Source organism: Dama dama, chromosome 3, assembly GCF_033118175.1.
Source record: "Dama dama isolate Ldn47 chromosome 3, ASM3311817v1, whole genome shotgun sequence".
NCBI lineage: Eukaryota > Metazoa > Chordata > Mammalia > Artiodactyla > Cervidae > Dama > Dama dama.
In genome coordinates this window covers 32954636-32980653 of record NC_083683.1, presented here as the reverse complement: position 1 = coordinate 32980653, position 26018 = coordinate 32954636, and the positions used below count along the sequence as shown (strand labels likewise).

Genomic DNA, 26018 nt, shown 5'->3' with positions numbered 1-26018 from the left:
ATTAAGGAAATTTTAATTACAAACCATCAACTTAAAGTTGAAATTTGGAGAAAAAATATGCATTGATAAATATTTTGATTGAATCTATACACAAGAAATTGACTGGTTGACTAATTTTTTCCTTCACGTTGTTTCATTCTTTCAATGTATATTTACTGTATCTATTATTTATCAAATATTTGCAAACTATCAAAGAAAAAAATATGTTCTCGTAAAGTTTGGGATCTAGTCTAAGTAGGTAGATATTAAAGATAAATAAATAAGTAAACTACATAATAAATGAGAAGGTTACTAATGTCACAGAAAAGGAAAAGCCAGGACAAGCTGAGTGATTCTGGAATGCATGTTTGAAGGAAGGAACTCAGAATTTGATAGTTAGGATAGACCTCATTGAGAAAGTTATGCCTGAATAGTGACTTGAAAGAGGGTAAGGGTTAGGGCCATGAGAGTATTAGGAAGAGAGATTTTTAGAAGGAAAATTGGAACATCCAGTGCAAAGTCTCCCTACATCAGGAGGCTCACAGCATGTACAAAGAACAAGGAAGATGGTGTGTCTGCTGCTGAAAGAAGAAGGCAAGTATAAGAGACCAATGAGGACCTTTTTATATCATTGTTAACAGGCATTTCAAAAGAAGAGAGGAGATAGTATAATGTTTGTTTAATGATAAGTATATGTGTAATGAGGCTATTTGATTTTCATTTTAATAAGCTAGTTACTCTATTTAGCATAGGTTGTGGAGTGGGCAAGGAGGCAAGGTTGAGCAAAAACCATAGCTAAATCTAGGTAAGAAATCATAACTTGGAACCAAGGTGAAAGTAGTTTTAGTGAGGCATGGATATACTATGGATATAGATTAAATCAAGCAGGATTTCCTAGATATTGATTTTAAGGTGGAATTGACACTAAGTGGCCTCAAGTCCTGGAAAAAAAAAAGAGTAGATATTGACTGGGAAAGAGAATATTGTATAGATTCTTCTGCTTGCTCAACCTCTCATAGCCTTTCCAACCAGCAAGGCCTTTTCCAATAAGTCGGTTCTTTGCATCAGATGGCCAAACCATTGGAACTTCAGCTTCAGCATCAGTCCTTTCAATGAATGGTCAGGGTTGATTTCCTTTAGGATTGACTGGTTTGATCTCCTTGCAGTCCAAGGGATTCTCAAGAATCTGCTCCAGCACCTCAATTGAAAAGCATCAATTCTTTGGTGCTCAGCCTTCTTTATGGTCTAACTTTCACATCCATACATACCTACTGGAAAAACCATAGCTTTGATTATACAGGCTTTGTTGGCAAAGTGTTATCTCCACTTTTTAATATGCTGTCTAGGTTTGTCATAGCTTTTCTTCCAAGGAGCAAGTGTCTTTTAATTTTATGGCTCCAGTCACTGTATGCAGTCATTTTTGGAGCCCAAGAAAATAAAATCTGTCACTGCTTCCATTTTTCCCCCTTCTATTTGCCATGAAGTAATTGGACCAGATGTCATGATCTTAGTTTTTTTAATGGTGAGTTCTAAGCCAGCTTTTTCACTCTCCTTTTTTACCCTCATTAAGAGACTCTTTAGTTCCTCTTCACTTTCTGCCATTCGAATGGCATCACATGCATATCTGAGGTTGTTGATATTTCTTCAAGCAATCTTGATTCCAGCTTGTAATTCATCCAGCCCAACATTTCTTGTACTCTGCATAGAAGCTAAATAAGAGTTGTTACTACTCCTTTCTCAATTTTGAGCCAGTCAGTTGTTCCACTCTAAGACTCTAACCATTGCTTCTTGACATGCATTCAAGTTTCTCAGGAGACAGGTGAGTGGTCTGGTATTCCCATCTCTTTAAGAATTTTCCACTGCTTTTTGTAATCCACACTGTCAAAGCTTTAGAGAAATAGACCAAGATCTAAAACTCATATATATACTCTAATTATTTTCTAATTTCACATGCTGTTATTGACCTAGTCACTTGTGGAAGAATCAGCATTGATGGTGGTTTCAATATTTGAGAAATAAATCTATATTATCTCAACTTTGACTTGAATCAATATTTTTGTACATAGAAATGCCCAAATCAAGAATACGAGAAGTTGTGTAAGGAGATGCTTATTAAAAGAATAGTTGAATATAAGCCAGATAAGCTAAAAAGTCATACATTTTTAACTCCTCAGAGAACTGAATGTACAAAATTAAATGGCCAAATTCAGCAAAAGAAGAGCCTTTCCAGGAGTAAAAGAATCTCATGATTTTTTTTCCCTTCCTAAGGGTACTACAGCAGAAGGAGACTTTATGCCTTAGGAGGAATAAGGAGGAACCAACACAATTTTTAACAAGCTGTTAATGGTTGTGCATAAGTTGGAGCAATGGATTAGAATTCTCAAGGGTTTCCATCACAAATCAGTTCTTTAGCATTGACCAAGTGGAGCATCACCAAGTGCAAGAATGTGGCCTGACAAAGATTGGGGCAAGGAAGGAGAGCTAAGAAAGCCCACCCACAGCCTACAGGGCTTTCCAGTACTGCAGTGCTAGAGCTGGCTGGCTGGGGGCAGGGTAGCAAATAGAGAGAGATCTTCAGAGGCATGGAAAGTTGGGATAGTAAGAAGAAAGCCTCAATAATTCACAAATCCCAGACAGCCAGCTCAACTACAGATTACCAAGACTCAGGCCCTCACACAGCCAAAAGAAGCCTTTTAATGACTTAAAAGAACACACAGAGTAAAAAAAATAACTGAAGTGGATATTAAATTTGAAATTTTCGAGAAGTAATTCAGTTGTGGTATTTGGCAGAGACACAAGAGAATCAGGGAATCCTCTGAGTTTTTAGTAAGGCACATGTCCAGTTGAGAGGTCTTATGGATCCATAATCTATGTGCAGTGTTGACCAGCTAGTACTTACACTTCTGCTCTTGATCTTACTCTGTATGGCAAGGAAGTTCACTCCTGCTTTTGTCTCTAATCATAAACCTGGACTAACAGGACTCATAATCTATTATATGCCTTTTACCCATGGAACAGATGATCCAATATCTTTAAAAATGAAGTCCAATGGATCAGATACTAAAGATGCTTTTGGCAGTTCTCATTTTCACTGTGTATCTCTTTACTTGAAAGCTATGCACCTGGCCCAAGATTTCTTGCTCTACATCATCACCAAGTTGGAGGTCTGTATTGGGAATGGAACAAGGGGAGAAATTGATGGGAGGAGGTTCTCTTTCCTTCCCCCACCTTTCTCCAGGAAGCATATGAAGACTGTCCTCCAACTCCATTATTTTCTACAGATGGATTTTTGCTGACCAACCCCCTCCCCCATCAGTGTTGGTAAATATCTGGCATTTACCAGTGACATTCCCTCATCAACCTTGTTCAAATCCAGGATTTCACTCCCTACAGTTATTTCCTGAATAGAAGTCCCTGTTGGACTGAATTCTTCCCATGAATTATTTGGCATTTTCTTTCTTTTGCTTTAATGACTATAAATTAATACTTTAGACAGTAGCTCAATTGGATACTTGATAAAATTGCAATTCTTAGAACAGAATTTCATAGTTAAAATTGATATTTTAATTTAAATTATTTGAAGGAATTATTTCCAATTTTATGGACTCTCTAGATTGGTAAGTGTTGTATTCTACTGTGATTGAATACCCAATCATGACAAAAGCTATAATAGGCATTTTACATGAAAAGTTAAGCAATTAGATTGACTTGAAACTTTAATAAGCCATATATGTTTCCTAAAAATGACAACTGAAAGTTTTCTGAGCTTTGCCAAAATAATTTTTATTCGTTAAAAAAAAAAAATAGACATAGAGGCTCTGGTAAAATACTATAAAGGAAAAACTATTCTTTGAGTGACGTGAAAACTTCAGAGGGTAGTCTGTCTAGAGGCTTCCTGTAGTGTATCAAAAAGCGGATTAGACTGGTTGAGCCTCAGATAGATCTGTCATCCCAAGATCTCTACTTCTTTGGAAAAATAGAAGCTTTAGGCCTCCTTTTAGTCAATAGCCTAGCCTCTAGGGAATTGAGAACTAAATTTTCAAAAGAAAATGCTTTGTGTCCATTATCTTGCTTCCTGCTTCATTTCTGTTTCAATTCCAAGTAAGACTGCTATCTCCCATTGCTCTGGTCAGTTTCAGGCACTGATATGCATCATAATGTGTGGAGATGATGACTCACTCCACAAATGCTAGACTCCTGTTCAGGAGTTGCTGCTCATATGCTCTTACAGAGAGCTGGTCAAGTGGGAGGAGCAAGAACCAGAAGGACAGAACCTTTGTCATTTTAATTCATGGTAACCAGCTCAAATTGAAGATTGACACTATGGTTTTGTGTCCAAGAGTACACATACCTGGCTGCCACAGTCTAGGGCGAGGAAGCTTTATCAACTATACAGGACACATCAGATTGAGACTTGAAGGATCCTTTGTCTGCTCTTCCAGGATGGGTGTATCCTCCGGGGGAGGGAGGGAGTGGGCAGGAACTGTCTGCATCCACAAGAGAACAGAGGAGACAGTTGTTTCCAACCAGCAGAATGGAAACTAGAAACACTGGTTAGCCCAGCTTGTCAATAGAATTATAGTCTCTCTAAAAGGAGAAGAAATCAGCAAAGGGATGAATATTAATGTGAACAAAGAGATGGACAGACCATGAAGGAAGAGCTAGTGTAAACATCTTAAGGGGAGATATCGATCTTCGAGACTTTCCTAGAATTCCATTTCCATGGAATGCTGCAGCATATGAATTGAATGAGATGTTTGTATAGACATTCACAGAAAGATTGCAGTAAGATGCAGTTCATCTTCTAATTGAAGTCTCGAGAAGAGGATGCTACAGGGGTTACAGACCTTTCAACAGAAGTGACATTTGATCAGGGTTTTGTCTACGAAAATGGAATATATGTTCAAAAGCACTGAAGCTTGAAAGTTCATATGAAATGTGTTTGAAAAATGGCAGGTACTTCAGTGTGGCTGAGGCATAAAATGCTTGATGGGAATAAAACACATAGCTAAGAAATGTATCAAACCAAACAGACAGTGAGAAGAGAAAACAATAAAGGAGTCAAAAGTATTCTGACCAGATTCACATTTTAAGACATCATTTTGGCAACAGAGTTATCTGATTTGCTTATCTAATTGACACCATTAGAAAATAGACAGCATTTATAACAGGGATATATAGAAAAGCCAGGAAGATAGCTGCTATGCAAACAGTAATACTACTTGGAACCTGAGTGCTTGGGAAAAAGAGCTCTCAAAAGTTTCAGTGGGAAAATGTCTTCCTTAATCCACAACTTTTCCCCAAAATCATTGTTATGTCTCTGCCCTTGGTGCATAAAGAGTAGTTAACAGACATTATTCCCCCTTCCTCCAGCCAAGATTCACCAATGAACTCCCTGCCCTTCTCCTGAACTTGACTGTATGATTACAATTTGGAGTTTGTGAATTTAACATTCCTGATTTTTAAGCTGTGAAAGTCCACATCGTGTAGTGATTTTTATACACATTTTAAAGGCTTTAAGGCTGATATGCAAAAAAGGAATCAATTAGGGGTGTTACACACAGCCAAACCACCAGTTTTTATACTTTAGTTTAACTTTTTTAAAAAGTTCCCCCAGTCTTTGAAAATAAGTATTGCAAAGTAATTAAAAAATATGAAAAATGAGTCAATAAGGAAACAACAAAAAATTGTTATGTAATAAAATGTGACCCTTTAAAAAATCCACTCCTTAATATAAATTATTGAGATGATAAAGGAAAAACTAAATCCAGATAATTAATATTTTGAATAAAAGATGAGAAGGATATGGGAATTACAGTGGGTTATAAGTAATGCTCAAAATTCTCCAAGCCAGGCTTCAGCAATACATGAACCATGAACTTACAGATGTTCAAGTTGATTTTAGAAAGGGCAGAGGAACCAGAGATCAAATTGCCATCATCCGCTGGATCATCGAAAAAGCAAGAAAATTCCAGAAAAACATCTATTTCTGCATTATTGACTACGTCAAAGCCTTTGACTGTGTGGATCACAATAAACTGTGGAAAATTCTGAAAGAGATGGGCATACTAGACCACCTGACCTGCCTCTTGAGAAACCTGTATGCAGGTCAGGAAGCAACAGTTAGAACTGGACATGGGACAACAGACTGGTTCCAAATAGGAAAAGGAGTACATCAAGGCTGTATATTGTCACCCTGCTTATTTAACTTATATGCAGAGTACATCATGAGAAATGCTGGGCTGGAAGAAGCACAAGCTGGAATCAAGATTGCCGGGAGAAATATCAATAACCTCAGATATGCAGATGACACCACCCTTATGGCAGAAAGTGAAGAGAGACTAAAAGCCTCTTGATGAAAGTGAAAGATGAGAGTGAAAAAGTTGGCTCAAAGCTTAACAATCAGAAAACTAAGATCATGGCATCTGGTCCCATCATCTCATGGAAAATAGATGGGGAGACAGTGGAAACAGTGTCAGACTTCATTTTTTGGGGGCTCCAAAATCACTGTGGATGGTGACTGCAGCCATGAAATTAAAAGACGCTTACTCCTTGGAAGAAAAGTTATGACCAACCTAGACAGCATATTAAAAAGCAGAGACTTCACTTTGCCAACAAAGGTCCGTCTAGTCAAGGCTATGGTTTTTCCAGTGGTCATGTATGGATGTGAGAGTTGAACTGTGAAGAAAGCTGAGCGCCGAAAAATTGATGCTTTTGAACTATGGTGTTGGAGAAGACTCTTGAGAGTCCCTTGGACTGCAAGGAGATCCAATCAGTCCATCCTAAAGGAGATCAGCCCTGGGTGTTCATTAGAAAGACTGATGCTGAAGCTGAAACTCCAATACTTTGGCCACCTGATGTGAAGAGTTGGCTCATTGGAAAAGACCCTGATGCTGGGAGGGATTGGGGGCAGGAGGAGAAGGGGACGACAGAGGATGAGATGGCTGGATGACATCACCGACTCGATGGACATGGGTTTGGGTAGACTCCAGGAGTTGCTGATGGACAGGGAGGCCTGTCATGCTGCGATTCATGGAGTCGCAAAGAGTCGGACACAACTGAGCAACTGAACTGAACTGAACTGATATTAGGTTGGTGCAAAAAGTAATTGTGGTTTCAGATCATGAATTTTAAATCATTATAACTAGGCTCAAGCACATCTTTATCAACCAAGATAGGAACCATGACAATCAACACATTATTGCCAATAAAAACTAAATTTGTTTATTCCTGTAGCATAAAAACCCATGCTTTGGGATTCGACAAACTCTTGGAAAGCATTTTCTGCATCCTGTTGGTTGTGGAAGTATTTTCCCTGCAAAAAGTTGTCAAGATGCTTGAAGAAGTGGTAGTCAGTTGGTGAGAGGTCAGGTGAATATGGCGAGTGAGGCAAAACTTCATAGCCCACTTTGTTCAAATTTGGAAGCACTGGTTTTGTGATGTGTAGTAGAGCATTGTTGCAGAGAATTGAGCCCTTTCTGATGCCAGCTGCAGGTCTTGCAGTTTTCAGTGCACCTCATTGGGTTGCTGAGCATGCTTCTTAGACATAATAGTTTCGCTGGGATTCAGACTGGCAACAAACCACCAAACAGTGACCATGACCTTTTCTGAGTGCGAGTTTGGCTTTGGGAAGTGCTTTGGAGCGTCTCCTCCTCCAACCACTGAGCTTGTCATTGCCGGTTGTCATATAAAGTCTACTTTCCATCACAAGGCATAATCCGATTGAGGAATGGTTTGTTGTTGCATAGAATAAGAGAAGATGACACTTCAGAACGATGATTTTTTTTTTAATCATCTCATGAGTCACCCACGTATTGAGCTTTTTCACCTTCCCAATTTGTTTCAATGCTGAACGACCATAGAATGATCTACATTGAGTTTTTCAAAAACTTCTCATTCATTTGTAAGAGGATCAGCTTTGATAACCCTCTCAATTGGTTGTTGTCAACTCCTGATGGCTGGCCACTACACTCCTCATATTCAAGGCTTTAGTCTCCTTTGCAAAGCTTCTTGAACCACCACTGCACTGTATGCTTGTTACTGTTCCCAGGCCAAATGCATTGATACTGTGAGTTGTCTCTGTTGCTTTATAACTCATTTTGAACTTGAATAAGAAAATTGTTCAAATTTGCTTTCTATCTAACATCATTTCTGTAGTTCAAAATAAATATAAACAGCAAGTAATAAGTCTTTAGCAAAAAAGCATAAAGCTAGAAATGTCACAGATGAGTCTATTTAGTTGGCAACATAGCCTACTTAGATGGCCTCCTTAGTTCAGCTAAGGCAAGCCATGATCAACCAAGGGGCAAAACATGCTATCTTTCCAGTGTGAAGTGTTTGAAGATCATTAATTTGCCTTTTCATCATCTCAGTCCAGTCACTCAGTCATTTCCAACTCTTTGTCACCCCATGGACAGCTGCAAGCCAGGCTTCCTTGTCCATAACCAACTCCCAAAGCTTGCTCAAACTCATGTCCATTGAGTTGGTGATGCCATGCAACCATCTCATTCTCTGTCATCCCCTTCTCCTGCCTTCAGTCTTTCCCAGCATCAGGGTCTTTTCCAATGAGTCAGTTGTTTGCATTGGGTGGCCAAAGTATTGGAGTTTCAGCTTCAGTATCAGTCCTTCCAATGAATATTCAGGACTGATTTCTTTTAGGATGAATTGGTTGGATCTCCTTGCAGTCTAAGGGACTCTCAAGAGTCTTCTCCAACACCATAGTTCAAAAGCATAAATTCTTCAGCGCTCAGCTTTCTTTGTAGTCCAACTCTCTCATCTACACATGACTATGTTGTTTTCACTTTGGCACCATCTTTTCATTCTTTCTGGTGCTATTTCTCCACTCTTCTCCAGTAGCATTTTGGGCACCTACTGACCTGGGGAGTTCATCGTTCAGTGTCATATCTTTTTGCCTTTTCATACTGTTCATAGGGTTCTGAAGGGAAGAACACTGAAATGATTTGCCATTGCCTTCTCCAGTGGACCTCGTTTTCTCAGAACTTGTCATCTACAGTGAAGGAAATTTTCAAGGCTAAGCTAATGATTTTCCAGCACTCTAAGCACTAAATTTACTTGCAAATGTTTAAAAAAATCACTGTAGCTAATCATCTCATTTACAAGTCAACTTAAACATGTGGGCAGTAACATGTGTAGGCCAAGGTATGTTAGAATGGAATTGACACTTCCTAGTTCCCCAGGGATCTTTCACTTTGCTTGGCTGGCTCTGCAACTCCAGTAAAGTGCAGCTAGACTCCAGTAAAAGAACAATTTGCCTGTTCTTACCTTTGCTGCTGTTTACTTTTCAATACTCAACTTACAGAGATGAAATCTATTACTCAGCAGGTAGTGCTTGCACAAATGAAAGATAAATTTTTTCTTCTAGATAGGACAGATCAGTGAGACTCATAAAATATTAATGATGAAAGCTTTGGGAATTAGATATATCCCTGACCATAGGTTTCTCTTGACAGTGAAGCACAGTCAGTTTAACCCACTTTTTTTTTTCCTGTAAGATTCCCATCAAGAATGATATGAAGGGAAAATAATGCATGATTTAAGATTCAGATGAGCACAGATTTTTTTGAGAAAGGTAATTTTTCTGTCTTTTATTTTCTCTCATGTTTTGCATTCCATACATGCTGTAAATTTCAGTGAGTGATGTAGTGTGGCCGATCTGATTCTTAAAGCTGCTCATGTGCTCGTGACAGATACTGCTTGAGAATAATACAGAAAGTACACAGTTCTTCTTATTTAATTTAATATTACAATAGAATAATAGCTCTGTGTGTGTGTTAGTGGCTCAGTCCTGTCCAACTCTTTGCAACCCCATGGACTGTAGCCCAACAGGCTTCTCTGTCCATGGAATTCTCCTGACAAGAATACTGGAGTAGGTAGGCATTCTCTTTTCCAGAGGATCTTCCCAATCCAGGGATCAAACCCAGGTCTCCTGCACTGCAGGCAGATTCCTTACCATCTGAGCCACAAGGGAAGCCCAATATTAACTGACATTTATGTAATTGGAGCAATTCATTTATCCAAAACTTAGAGATCTGTTGAATGTGTATTCAAATATATATTAGTAAAGAAGTGCTCTGTATTCTTCAGAAAGTAATTGTTACAGATAATTTTCACTTGCAAAGACTTATTATCTTGAAAATCCTTCCAAGACTATTAAAAATGTATAATTAATTTTAGGTTTTGTAGAATGCTTAGTCAATTACCATTACTGTGAGCTTTTTTTCAACATACATTTTCACTTTATTCAGAAACAAAATTTACATTTATAACATTTAAGGATCATAGAAATTTATCATTCTCTTATTATGGCAACCTGAATACTTACATGTATTTATAAATATGTATTTATATTATATATTTAAGTATCCATAATGTTAAATATTTGAATATTCAAAATCTAAATATTGGACAGTTGTTGAAAATGATAAAATAATATTATTAACCAATTATTTTAAAAATTATTTGATTTTTATGCTAACAATAATTTGTTGCATGATTCATAATGTTTTAACCATGCTAAAAAGCAGAAGTTTATTAAAAGTAACTATTGTTCATAGTAATGCCTCACAAGAAAGACAATCACCAAAAATGAAAGTAAATACAACTAAATCATATCTATTAGAATTTGGCCTATTAAGAATGCCATTTAACATGCTATGTATTAATAACTGGAAAAATAAAGTATATTTTTCATTCACACATGTTATTTCTCTAAATAGAATAAATTCTTATAATAAACTTGTTTTTATATTAAAATAATATTTGTTAAAAGAAAGCATATGACTATCCAAGCAGAGAATTTATTTTTGTTTAATTACCTTTATTTAGTTGAATATCTTGTTTCATGAATCTTTTTCAGTGGTACTTTTCCTCACTATACATGTACAATTATACAAAATCCAAATGGAATCCTTATAAACCACTAATGTGACCCTAATTAGGATCCTGTGTTTACAAAGCATGTTTGAGTCTTCAGTTGGTGATATGCATACAAGAACAAATCAGGAGATTCCATTTTGTAAATCAGCCTTTTACAAAATTCATCAACACACTATTAAATATCAGATCTTTGTTAAAACTTGTCTTAAAGTATGTTTAAGGTCACATCACTAGTAAGTGAAAAGACTCAAGACAGGTCCATAACAAGACGCCTCGTCCTGAAGCATATCATTATATTCTCAAAACCAATAATTTATTCATAGTTGCCTGGTCATCTGAACATCACCTCTAGGGTCTAGAATCCCTTTTATCAATATATTCCATTAATAAGTTTGAAAATAAACTCCATAGCCCAAACGGCCTGCTGTAGTCAAGTACCAAAGCTTGCATAGTATTAAACTCATTGTTACGATAGCTTTCTGCATGCCAAATTTCTGGGGATCTAGAGCTAGGCCTCCTTAAGTCCTACCTCCTTTCTGCCTCACTCTAATAATTGTAGATGCCACACTCTCCATGCTGAGATATAACCAATTATCTATAATAATAGTAACTCCATATTTAGAAATGAATTTACTTGAAATGAAAATTCTAAAATGACTACTACCATTTTAAAATATTAATATCAATCTCCCATTGCAACTCTTTTTGCTATATCTGGAAAATACAAAAGAAAAAACAAAGTAGAAAAAAATATGGAGATTCTAGAGAGGGTCTTTTTGACCACAGAAGCTAACCACATCACATCTAACTAGAGATGAAAGAAGCTGATGGAGATTGATGGAGAGGCAGAGAAATCTGTGCCTCAGGAGCATCTGAATTCTCAGCATTAACCATTGTATAAAATAATAAATGTTTATATAGCATCAAACTTCAAGAAATAGCATTATTGGTTCCTTGGAGGTATCTAAATAACCCAGGAAAGCACAAAATATTTAAAAATAGAAGTAATACTTTTAAGCCCAGTTGAGAAAAATGCAAAATAACAATATATTTGTCCTCAAACTATCTTTGCTTAAAGAATATGCACATGACTTTTAAGACATTATTAGAGACTTTTCTTCATGTATTCATTGTGTTATAGCCACACAATTTTCTTCTAAATACCTTTGTTAACAAAATCTGGCAGACAATCAATAGCAAACTGTGTTCCAGGCAATGAATTTATAATGTTGTAGCAGGAACAATTTCTTGAATGTTCTATGCCTTTATAGTTGATGAAAAAATCAAAACATGGATAAACATTGAACAAACTAGCAGATACACTTTTTAGGTGATGTGAAGCTAGGTAACATGAACTGCAGTTACTTTCTAAAGACAAATAATTCTGTGTTTATGTGAAATATTGTAATGATGATGTTGAAAGACATATATGTCTGTATTTTTATAGTATATAAGCTTCAAACATTTAATATGGCTACTTTTAATGAATAATTTAACTTAATATAAAGAAATATTCTGTGAGATACATTTATTAAATAGTTATAGTAAATGTTTTTTCTATATTTTTCTCTCAATTTGGAAAACTAGAAAATATGAATATAATATGATTGCATGGGAATAGCAAATTATTTAGATTAATTTTTATTTTATTTTATAAATAACAGGAAGATTGAATTAGTAATATTGGACTTTCTTTTTTCCAGTATATCAACATTTTCTACACAGGACAGATTGTGACAACTTCTTTCTTAAGGTGAGATTGAGTGTAATTCACAGGGGAATTTTGAGGGGCTGTACTTTTTATATTTATTGAAGATATTTATCTTTTTATATTATCAAAAATATTCCATAAGTCAAATTGTCTTAGGGTAGTTAGTGGTGGTGGTTTAGTCGCTTAGTCATATCCAATTCTTGCAACATCATGGACTGTAGCCCACCAGGCTCCTCTGTCCATGGGATTTCCCGGGCAAAAATACTGGAGTGGGTTGCCATTTCCCTCTCCAGAGGATCTTCCTGACCCAGGGATCAAACCCATGTTTCCTAGATTTCAATGTGATCTCCTGCATTGCAGTCAGATTCTTTACCTCTGAGCCTAAATCTGAGGGCATCTGCTTATTAGTTTTATATGCATACATTCTATTTGTTCAACAGTACTTTTTTCACTATAAACTCTAAGGGATGTTTATTGGCAACTTCTGAGTTTATCAAAGCATGTAAATTGATATTTTTATTAAAACTTGGAAATTTATTGATGTTAAAAGAAAAAAAATTACAAGTCATGGTTAGAACAATAATAAAATATTCTATTACAACTAATACAATGAAGATACCTCCTGAAGCAAATGAATACACACACACACACACACACACACACACACACACACAGAAGCATGTTAATATCTTTAACTTCCTCCTAAAATGCAAGTATACTATATTAATTACCAGGTGACATCAGATTTTTTTTTAATCAATGCTGTGGCTATTTTTGCTCTATTATTCCAAGAATTAGATATGTTATTATTGTATCATAAATTAATATTAAGTTTATTAATAATATTATTTTAATATTAATATTAATAATATTATTATTTAATATTAAGAAATTAAAATTAAAATTCACATATTCATCACTGTTTTTTCAGTATTCCTTCTTATTAGAACTTCCACCTTATCTATTTACCTGAAGTACATTTTTCAGACTTTGCTTTAGTGAAGATTTTTCATTTTTTCTTTGTCTGAAAGTATTTTGTATTTGGTTCTTGTCCTTAGAAAATAATTTCTCTGAACTGTGAATCTACATTGTCAGGGATTTTTTTCTGATTGAAAAGGGGGTACATACAAGGAAGAATTAGGGGCATTGCTTGTTTAGAGTCTCTTAAAATGCTAATGGTTAATTATTTATATTTTACAGATGATGTAAATAGTGACATTTTTCTCTTTGCTCTCAACTTAAAAGGCTGTCCTCTGCTAAAACTTTAATTCAAACCAAGTGTCTACCTCCACAGGTCTCCAACCTTTTCCTTCATAATTCTGATATGATTCTGTTACTTTTTTCTCTTCCCTGGAGCAAGGACATTACCATATTAATATTACTAAACTATTAAGCCCTGTCAACAGTGAAAAGGAGTATGCGTGCACATGTGTGTGTACGGTCATGTCCAACTCTTTGTGACTTCACGGATTGTAGCCCTCCAGGCTCTGTCCATGGGATTTCCAAGGCAGGAATACTGGAGTGGGTTACCGGAGAAGGAGTATAGTCTTTGTTTGATTCTGCTTTTGAAGAAAACAAAAACACGTACTTTGGGTTCCTCTTCTAATCTTTTAGACTCCTTGAACACACAATATTAATTTTAGAGCCTTTGGGATTCTTGTAATTACTATTAATGCTTACTGTTGAACTAAGCAGGCAATTAATAAAGTGCCAGTGTAGACTCTCTAATGAGAAAGTATGGTAATTGGAAAAGGTGGCTAAAATTGGAGAAGACACGTTCACAAGTTTTTCTCCTCTTTATTCATGTGAAAAATGTGTACATAAAGCAGCTGTTGTTGGCATTTTCCAGCATAAACATTTCAAACATTTTTGTTTACTCCCTTTGGAGCCTGGCACTTTCACACTGGTTTAAATTAGTCAGATTTATTTGTGGAAAATAGTATTAAAATGTCCATGTTTTCAGTATGAAATCCGTTATTATTTTTTACTTTAAAATATAGCACATGCTAGTTTTTCCATTTTTTTTCAAAGATAATGTGAAAATACCATTACAAAAACATTCAAATATTCAAACAGTTATAAGAAACTGTTTCTTGGGGTAGAGAGATTTTCAAATATAAATTTTAATCCATCAGAACTGAGATAACTTTCATAAGCTGGTTTATTGTGTAAATTTTATTTTTCAAGTGTCTAGTAGCAATTAAAATTCACAATAATTTGTGTTGTCCCAAACACTTGTAATGTATGTAGTTCATTTTTCCTTTCAATGCATTGAAGGGTAGGGCTCTTTAATTACATATTCTACTTCATGCATTTCCACTTTTCCGACTATCTACAGCTAACTCAAAGAAATAAGCAAAAGAAGCTATTGTAGTCAAATACAATTGAATTATCCAGCTTCATGTGTAATATTTTAGTGAGCTATTGCGCATTGCAGTATGCAGTATTAGCTCACAGAAAATTTTAACTCTTTATAATCCTTTCATCAGAGCAGATGTGTGGTCCCATATTACCTGTCTTTTTTTTTTTTTTTTTTTACCTGTCTTTTTTTATAAACATGGACTTCTCAGAAACTGAGTAGTCATCTCTCACATTTTATTTCAATTCTTTACATAATTTTAGAGCAGTGAAGCATATCCAGTTCAAAATCTTTCATTTTGATCTTCATAGAGTAAAATTTATGAGTAACTTGACCTCCCCAAGTGCATCATTACCACAACTCCACTGGGATTCTTCCACCTCAAGCTAAATTTGGTAAAATTTTGAATGGATGTTCTCTTAGTTAAAAATCTCAACTTCTATATTTCTATATTCCATGGAAATTATTGCTTTCTATAAAACTGGCAAGTAAATATCTGCTTACAAATTAAAATGATATTGGTCTGCATGTGTTTTAAAGAGGAAGTAAGCCTCATTTTTAAAATATAGAACAATAAGACTGAAAATGACTCAGTATTAGTATAGAAATGAAAATACATATATCCACAGTCTGTGGATCACAAGGCTTTAGAATTGCAGTATACTAGAGGAATTATGTCATGAAGGACAAAACAGTGATTTTTACTTGAGGAACAAACTGCTATTCTCATAATGTAGAAATGTTAAATAAATAAGAAAAGTGTAGCAGTTCTCAGACTATTTTGTTATCAGGATCCTTTCTTAAAAATTATTGAGGACTCCAAAGAGGTTTGTTTATGTGCATTTTACGTTGATATTTACTGTATTAGAAACTAAAATATAAATGTTAATATATTTATCATTTACTTAAACACTATTACTTATAAATAACATGTTTTATGAAAAATAGCTGCCTTTTCTAAGCAAAGCAAAATTTAGTGAGAAGAGCAGCATTGTTTTCTACTTTTGTTAATCTCTCTAACATGTGGCTCAATAGGAGATTGTTGGGTCCTCCTTTCTGTACTGTATTCATCCTCTTTTGATATTGCACCTTATGAAGACTTTGGAAATCTCCACTGTATGCTCTTGACAGAATGAGGACTAAAAGACAAAGTCTTAATATAATTATCAAGCTAGTTTTAACCTTGCAGTTGCACAGAAAAAAGTGATGGAGATCCCAGGTGACCATTGATGGCACTTTGGAAATTGCTGACTGGTGGCTTCAAATAGCAATGTACTTTCCCTCTGAATTTCCAGAGGGACCATTCTGCCATCCTGGACTGGGCTTGACTGTGCTCCTTAACTTACTCATGTGTTTGCACTCAACTCCTCCGTGGTCTGGAAGCTGGCTGCTCTAGGAAGGCCTTGGCTGAGATGATGACCTTTGTTCAGCAAGCTAGCCTGGCCTGTTCCGATGGCAGTCACGGTTCTAGGAGGGAGAACTGAAGCATGAAGGGCCTGAGTTCTAGGCTTAGATCTGAATACACTATCAGTTCCACGGCATTCTTTTGGCTGCTGCTGCTGCTGAGTCGCTTCAGTCGTGTCCAACTCTGCGCGACCCCATAGACGGCAGCCCACCAGGCTCCCCCGTCCCTGGGATTCTCCAGGCATGAACACTGGAGTGGGTTGCCATTTCCTTCTCCAATGTATCAAAAAGTCAACCCACATCCATATGTGGAAAGTAGGCTCTACCTCTTGATGAGAGAAGTTATAGTCATATTGAAAAGGGGGTACATTACACTGAAGAATTGGGGGCATTTTGTCAATTAACCATGGCATCCTAGCTATCTCTTCTCCTAAAAAAAGGTAAAGGTAATTCTTTGCCTCATTTTCAATGTATTTAACTCTCTTTTATCTACTATAGGAATCTGTAAGGACATACTTAGAAATAATAGTGTTATCATTTAAAATTTATTGGTTTGGGCCCTACACTGCCAATACTTACAGGTAACCAGGGCTTCAGATATGACCAGGTCCTGACACATGAAAGTGAAATTGAAGTCGCTCAGTTGTGTCCTACTCTTTGCAACCCCATGGACTGTAGCCCACCAGGCTCCTCCATCCATGGGATTCTCCAGGCAAGAATACTGGAGTGGGTTGCCATTTCCTTCTCCAGGGGATCTTCCTAACCCAAGGATCAAACCCAGGTCTCCCACATTGCAGGCAGACACTTTAACCTCTGAGCCACCAGGGAAGCCCCCTGACACTAAGTAAGATACATAAGATGTTGAAATGGATGACAATTTTGCCAAGTTTTAAATTTACAATTAGAAATATAGATATTATTTGAGTTGGATATATATGTATGCATAATCATCAATACCACTTATTAAAGTTAACTACTACTATATAATACAATGGATAAATCATCGAAATTCACTCTTACAGGGACCAGGAATAGGCAAAAAATATAATTTGAGCACACTTCCACCTTATAAACAGTCAAATATACAATCAGAATGCTTTTCTCTAATTATCAGGATATAAAATATGAGGTCAGATGAGTAAAGATCCAGTGAAATAAAGCTCAGAGAGTCACATTTCATGAAAAGACTTTTTATTTTTTGCTTTTTTCTCTTCTAACAGGATGAAAATGCTTAAAGTGTATATGTTACATCTCTCTCCTCCTCAAGGATACCCATACCATTAGGAACAAAAATACCCCAAACTTTTACAGCTTGGGTTCCCTTTCCTCTGGATCAGATGTTGCATACTCAACTGTCTAGAATCATGTAAGAAATATAAATGAGTAATGCACTTCAGTAGTAAAATATTGAGAAATTGGAGGTGGGGAGATTATATGAAAGAGAAAAGCCTTCCCCATCTAAATGTGCTTAGTCACTCAGTCATGTCCTACTCTTTGAGACCCCACGGACTATACCCCACGGGGCTACTCTGTTCATGGAAGGCTCCAGGCTTCCAAGTATTCTCCAAGAATAGTAGGGTGGGTAGTCATTCCCTTCCCCAGGGGATCTTCCCCACCCAGGGATCAAACCCTGGTCTACCTGCATTGTAGGTGGGTTCTTTACCTTCTAAGCCACCAGGGAAGCTCGTCCCCTGCCTGCATCTAAATGAGGATTAGTTAATGCTTAAGCCCAGTCAGTTGTTGTAATGTGGGAGTGAAAGTCCATTATTACTGTATACTCTAATTAAAAAAAACTAGACATTTATTTAAAATTCTTCCTTTTTCACATATTTCATGGACCAAGTCACTTCTGTTAGAACCTAGAATCTCCCCCAGCTGGCCATTTTTGTGAAACTTGGATCATTTGAGCATTGCAGATGTTGTCATGAAATTTCCATTTTTATGCTTTGTTTCAATTGATATATTGCTTCATTATTGCTGTTCCTTCATACTGATATTGATGTATGAATATTGATATCATACATATTCATAATCTAGTCTTGCTCTCTCTTTAAAAATTTATGCAATCTTTAGCTCTCATGCATTAGAATGTAGGAACATCCTAAACAAATTTAACTCAGATAAAACTGTAAAAGGTCAGCAAAAGCCAGAGAGAATGTGAGAGAAACAGAAATAACAACTTACATAAATTTGTGTTAGGCAGTTTTACATTCCATTTCACTTGGTATACCTCAGTGACATGAGAATGAAATGGGAGATGTAAATCTGTTATTCCCAGTGTTATCACTAGTTCCCGTAGGTGAACATCTTACGCACCAAACAGAATTTGATTCTGGTGCTTAAGATGCATGTATTGCATGTTGTTGTTTAGTCACTAAGTCGTATCCAACTCTTACAACCCGGACATAACTCAGCAGTCTCCTCTGTCCATGGGATTTCCTAGGCAAGAATACTGGAGTGGGTTGCCATTTCATTCTCCACAGGATCTTCCTGACTAGGAATCGAACCTATCTCGTGCATTGCAAGTGGATTCCTTATTACTGAGCCACAGGGGAAGCCCTCAAACCTAGACAGACTACATTTGATTCTCAATAGAAAAAGCACAATCATTTATAATGTGCAAAAAACTACTGACTATGGTGAATCCAGTTTTAAGCAGATTATCAATCTGAAGTGTAGCGTGATAGTTCTATTCCTTCCATATTTGATTATATATGTTTTATATTTTACTTTGTGACTTTGGATATAATGGCTACATAAGACACTATGATTTTAGACTTTAAAGGCAATTTCAAATCTTGAAAAGGAAACCTCAACCTAGCTTTTGTCCTATCAATAAGTTAAATCTCCCCCTTGGAGTCCCTAGAATTAATATTTTTCCTTATGCATAAATTTGTGGTTGAACTAATCTTCACATTTCGATGTATCTTGACTATCCTATGATTATCAACTTGACTTTTAGGTCATTGTTTAAATAATTTAGAACTTCCCAGGTGGCACTAGTGGTAAAGAACCCACCTACCAATGCAAGAGACATAGACACAGGTCCGATCCCTGGGTTGCAGAATTCCTGCCTGGTCTCCTGATCATGCCTGGTCATACTGCCTGGTCGACTTAGTGACTAAACAACAACATGCAATACATGCATCTTAAGCACCAGAACCAAATTCTGTTTGGTGCGTAAGATGTTCACCTACGGGAACTAGTGATAACACTGGGAATAACAGATTTACATCTCCCATTTCATTCTCATGTCACTGAGGTATACCAAGTGAAATTCAACTTCAATATCAGTCTGCTTCTGCTCCTACTGCTGCTGCTAAGTCACTTCAGTCGTGTCTGACTCTGTGCAACCCCATAGACAGCAGCCCACCAGGCTCCCCTGTCCCTGGGATTCTCCAGGCAAGAACACTGGAGTGGGCTGCCATTTCCTTCTCCAATGCATGCATGCATGCTAAGTCACTTCAGTTGTGTCCGATTCTGTGCGACCCTATGGACAGCAGCCCACCAGGCTCCACTGTCCATGGGATTCTCTAGGCAAGAGTACTGGAGTGGGTTGCCATTTCCTTCTCCCAATATCAGTCTAAAACACAATATCTTAGCCTTTTCAAGATACCTTCACAAAATACCACAGCCTGGATAGTTTATCAGCAGACATTTATTTCTCATTAAAAATTATATTTTTGATGCTGGAAAAAATAAACTTGGACTTCCATAATGTTCATTTTAATAGGATTATAGGCACAACAAATGTTTGTCCAAGTCAGTTGCTACTTGTAGTTAAGAAATTTGCTTATTATCGTTAAGCAGTCATTTCTAAGCTGTCCATCCAATTACAGTTATATGCAATTAAAATTAACCCCTAGACACAACCTATTCTGTTCTATTCTGTAACCATTACACTTTCACAGTTCTTTCTAATGTTAATGAGAAGTTACACACATTCGTCAGTGAATAAAAGGAAAACTCTGTACCAGGATCTAATTGCAATGCAGCCATCTTGTAAAGTTCCTCATTAGGTGAAATAGACTGTCATCACGAATGTCACAGGCAATAGATTCAAATTAGGTAGGTGACTCCTTCCTCGCTGAAGAAAATGAATCCAAAGAAAAACAATAATTACTAATCATCAGGAAATAGTCGGCAAGTTCTCCTCTCCTCTTTTCTTCTGGGACATTGTAAAGCAGGAGATGATGACTGCCACGAGAAGCAGAAGGGAGATTTTGTGTTATCACACTGCTAGAAGACTCAGCAAGTTTTTACCAGCCAGGATCTCTGCTCAAGTGGTTGAAAAGCAGTTTGTATATATTTAAATACTAGGTTATTTACAAAGCGTACTGAAATCAGCACTGGACCAGAAATGTTCCCATTATATTAAATAGCTGTTCTCATGTGTGGTAGCAGATCTGGTCCCAGCCTCCAACTGGCTGTGCACTGCCTTTTTTCCATGACTCACCCTACTTTTTAACCCTATATTTGTTGGCCTGACATTGATGTTTACATTTGCCTTTAACTATAACAAGGCCTGATGGGGCTGGAGACCTTTTCTAGTATGAGTCATTCTGTTTAATTCGTTTGATTTCAATGCTGAACTGTGTGGTACTATTGATGTAAAAGGTGTAGAAAGCTTATGAAAACACAGAAGCAGTCACCTCTTTATTGCTAGTAGTAAATAATAATAAAACAGCCCTCACTAATTATATTTGGCTTAAGAAAGTATAGTATACTTTGATTATATATAATTATATCTCAGAGTCATCAAGAAATTCAGCATTTATATATCTGCAGTCTACTTTGTGGCTGCCAGATGGTTAGATTTGGAAATTTAGACAGGTATAATTTCTGCAGGTTTTGAAGAACTATGAACTAAATGGGAGCGGTTTATTCAACTGATTCTGTTGGGGTACAGAATTGATCTAATGGACTTTTCTGGGGTATGTGCCAAGTTCCAGTTGCTTTGTTTTCTCCTATAATCAAAGAAATAACCCTTGAACTAAGTTGTCAATGTGCCAGTTTTAAAATGAAGAGCCTGAGGATTAAGACCTTGCCTAGAATCACACAGCCAGTAGTAGAAAATCCGGGATGCAAATTCAGGTGTATCTAGCTTCCACAGTATCTCTTTCAAGCAAATGAGGATGAGATTTGGAGTTGAATTTTAAGGGTGAATTGGGGCTAATTAACAAGGCATATGCTCAGTCATTCAGTTGTGTTCAACTCTCTGTGACTTCATGGACTATAGCCCACCAGGCTTCTCTGTCAAGGGGATTCTCCAGGCAAGAATACTGGAGTGGGTTGTCATTTCCTCCTCCAGGAGATCTTACTGACCCAAAGATCAAACCCTCATCTCTTGCATCTCCTGCACTGGCAAGCAGATTCTTTAACACTGAGTCACCTGCTTTCTAAGAGTTAGGAAGCAATTAAGCAGGCAAGGAGAAAGTAATTCAAGGCACAGAAAACAACAGAAACAATGAAAGGGCACAGATGATAAGGTAAATGGAATAATTTAGGGAGTAGACCCTCATAGCCATAATATTAATTGTTAGAAAGTAATCCCAGAAAAATAGACTAGAAATGTAGGCAGTAGCCCAGTTACAATGCACCTCACATGAAATGTCAAGGAGGTATAAATCATTCAGAGGTTTTTTTTTTTTTTTTTTTTTTCCATTTATTTTTATTAGTTGGAGGCTAATTACTTTACAATATTGTAGTGGTTTTTGCCATACGTTGACATGAATCAGCCATGGATTTACATGTGTTCCCCATCCCGATCCCCCCTCCCACCTGCCTCTCTACCCAATCCCTCTGGGTCTTCCCAGTGCACCAGGCCCGAGCACTTGTCTCATGCATCCCATCTGGGCTGGTGATCTGTTTCACCCTTGATAGTATACTTGTTTCAGTGCTGTTCTCTCTGAACATCCCACCCTCGCCTTCTCCCACAGAGTCCAAAAGTCTGTTCTGTATATCTGTGTCTCTATTTCTGTTTTGCATATAGGGTTATCGTTACCATCTTTCTAAATTCCATATATATGCATTAGTATACTGTATTGGTCTTCATCTCTCTGGCTTACTTCACTCTGTATAATGGGCTCCAGTTTCATCCATCTCATTAGAACTGATTAAAATGAATTCTTTTTAACAGCTGAGTAATATTCCATGGTGTATATGTACCACAGCTTCCTTATCCATTCATCTGCTGATGGGCATCTAGGTTGCTTCCATGTTCTGGCTATTATAAACAGTGCTGTGATGAACATTGGTGTGCAAGTGTCTCTTTCAGATCTAGTTTCCTTGGTGTGTATGCCCAGAAGTGGGATTGCTGGGTCATATGGCAGTTCTATTTCCCGTTTTTTAAGAAATTCCAACACTGTTCTCCATAGCGGCTGTGCTAGTTTGCATTCCCACCAACAGTGTAAGAGGGTTCCCTTTTCTCCACACCCTCTCAGCATTTATTGTTTGTAGACTTTTGGATAGCAGCCATCCTGACTGGCATGTAATGGTACCTCGTTGTGGTTTTGATTTGCATTTCTCTGATAATGAGTGATGTTGAGCATCTTTTCATGTGTTTGTTTAGGTTTTAAATGAAAAAACAGAAAAATAATATTTTAGAAAAATATTTAGAAAATATTTTAGAATATTATTATTTAGAAAAATAATATTATAACAATATGTTTGATGAACTGTAGAAGTGAAGAGATGTTGGTGGGTCTTTTAGACTCCTGGACCCAATTCCAAGGTTTGTGTGTGTCGAAAGATATGGGGTGCTTTTCTCATAACATCAAACAATTCTCAGACACCAGCAGATTGTCCAAGAATTCAACCTAATTTTGACACTGTCTAACGGGAAATAGCAACAGATCCTGCAGGTTGGGGGTTCACGCTGCTTCACAAGACTGCTTCACAATACCCACCTCCCCACCATCACCACCACTTCAGATGCCAGTCTCAAGCCCAAATTCTTACCTATGCTTCTAATAAACTGGCTGAAGCTCAAAGGTTCCCAAGACCCCATCCCAGGATTGATTAATTTGTAAAATGGCTCAGAACTCAGAAAATCATTTCACTTACTAGATCACTAGTTTAATACAGATTGATACAGAGGGATTTAGTACAAATGGAAGAGATATCTAGAACAAGATACAGGGAAAGGATACAAAGTTTCCACACCCTCTCCAGGTCTGCTACTCTGCCAGCACCTCACATGTCCATCAGTCTGGAAGCTCTCTGAACCCCACTCTTCTGGGATAGTTTAGAGGCTTCATTACAAAGGCTTGATTGGTTAAATCATTGGCCATTGGTAACTGATTCAACCTCCAGTCTCTCTCATCTTTCAGGAGGTCTGGAGGTGGGACTGAAATTTCCAACCCTCTAATCACATGGCTGGTTCTCCTGGCAACCAGCTCCCATCTTTAGTGCATTCCTCAACTCACCTTATTAACACAAGAGACATTTTAAAGCTTTTAGCACTTAGGAAATGCCAAAGGTTTGGAGAGTGTTAAGCGTGGAACTGTGAACAAAGACCAAAGATAGATTTCTTACAGATCATAATATTGTAAAAGTGATCTCAAGTGACCTCGGCTGAAGGAGTTGAAGCAGGATTTTGGTTCCCTACCAGAGATTGAGGTCAGGCCACGGCAGGGAGAGCACTGAGTCCTAGGCACTAGGCCACAAGGGGTCAGTGACCAGTGACAACATTCTAGCCCATCAGCTGTGTAGAAATGAATTTACACACACACACACACAGACAAAAAAACCCAAAGTGGTGAAGCAAGGTAGGTATTTATTAGGAGATAGAAAGGGTACCTGTGGATAGACACGTGGTTGGGCTCAGAGAGGGAGTTCAGTTCAGTTCAGTTGCTCAGTCGTGTCCAACTCTTTGCGACCCCATGAACTGCAGCATGCCAGGCCTCCCTGTCCATCACCAACTCCCAGAGTTTACCCAAACCCATGTCCATTGAGTAGGTGATGCCACCCAACCATCTTATCCTCTGTCGTCCCCTTCTCCTTCCCTCAATCTTTCCCAACATCAGGATCTTTTCAAATGAGTCAGCTCTTCCCATCAGGTGGCCAAAATATTGGAGTTTCAGCTTCAACATCAGTCCTTCCAATGAACACCCAGGACTGATTTCCTTTAGGATGGACTGGTTGGATCTCCTTGCAATCCAAGGGACTCTCAAGAGTCTTCTCCAACACCACAGTTCAAAAGCATCAATTCTTCTGTGCTCAGCTTTCTTTATAGTCCAACTCTCACATCCATACATGACTGCTGGAAAAACCACAGCCTTGACTAGACAGTGAGGGAGGGAGAGAGTCAAGACCTAGTGGTAGCTTGAATTGCTTTTATGGGGCATTCCTTCCAATTTCCTTTGGCCAGTCATCTTGCTTTGCCTGATTCTGAGTCTGTATTTGGTATATCTCAGGGTCCTCCCATTTGTACACACATATCTCTTAGCCAAGATCAATTATAGCCAAGAGGCCTATGGGGAGGTTGGCATCACTTACTATGATGTGACACCTTCTCCCTATTGATCACCAAGGAGACTTTCTGCACATGTGTGGTCAGGAAGGTCTCCATGACCTCCAGAATGAGAAATATGTGATCTCTTACCTGGGCAGAGCTCAGCTTTTCCTCCCTCCTGCTATTTTGAAGTATCTCTCCACAGTGGACAAAAGCCATTCATCCTGGGGCCCATCTATCTCCTGCCTCAGAAGGGCAATTAAGAAAAACTAAACTGTGTGTGCTCAGTCATGTCTGACTCTTTGCAATGCCATGGACTGTAGCCCGCCAGGCTCCTCTGTCCATGGAATTTTCCAGACAAGAATACTGGAGTGGGTTGCTATTTTCCTCTTACAGAGGATTTTCCCAACCCAGGGATCAAACCTGAGTCTCTTATGTCTCCTGCACTGGCAGAAAGATTCTTGACCACTTGTGCTGCCTGGGAAGCCCTGGTTAAGTAAAACCCTATAGCTATCAACATGGGCATCTGAGTCCAACCAACCTTGTTAAGCCAATCTATTCTAGAGTAATTCTGAGGATTAAATAGAAAATCTTTGCAAAGCACATATCTCTATTCCTGGCAGATAATGATCCTCCAAAAATATTGTTATGTTTTTTGAAATTAGGAATTAATTTGATCATATAACAGATATTTGTTGACAGCTTATTATATGCCAGGAACTCTTCAATGAACTAGGTGTACTGTAGTGAATAAAACAGTTAAGGTCTTTGCTCTCAAGGGACTGATATTCTAGATGGGGTAGGAGAGTCAGGGGAAAAAATGGTAAAAATATTAGCAAAAAATGTCAGACATTTCTGAGAGAATTGATAGAACTTGATTACTTACAACATGTGTGATGGCAGGTGTCATAAGTGAGGGCAACAGAGGAAGAGTTAGGGATGATGCTGAGATTTTTTTCATTCAGGCAGCAGTGAAGAGGTATTGTGTTGTCATTAGCCAAAATAAGACAGCAAGCCCAAGAACACAGATAACCAGAGATGAGGAGAAGGGCAGCAAATGAATTCATTTCTCTAATAGAACATGCCAAGTTGCAAATATCTGTACATCCAGGTAGAGATGGTGGGCTACAGAAACTGGCTTCTACAGATAGTATGCTGTAGTAAGTTAAAAACAATTTTATCTTTGTTAATATCTATCTCCAACTCCCAGCAGA

General features: G+C 37.5%; 1 protein-coding gene across 1 annotated transcript in view; it reads left to right on the top strand.

The window, feature by feature from the left end:
* Nucleotides 1-26018, top strand: part of MGAT4C (MGAT4 family member C) — a 674409-nt gene that overhangs the window by 606533 nt on the left and 41858 nt on the right. Inside the window, exon 3 of the mRNA XM_061122072.1 lies at nt 12579-12628. The gene's annotated coding sequence lies outside the window, so the exon portion shown is untranslated. The remainder of the gene's footprint in view (nt 1-12578; nt 12629-26018) is intronic.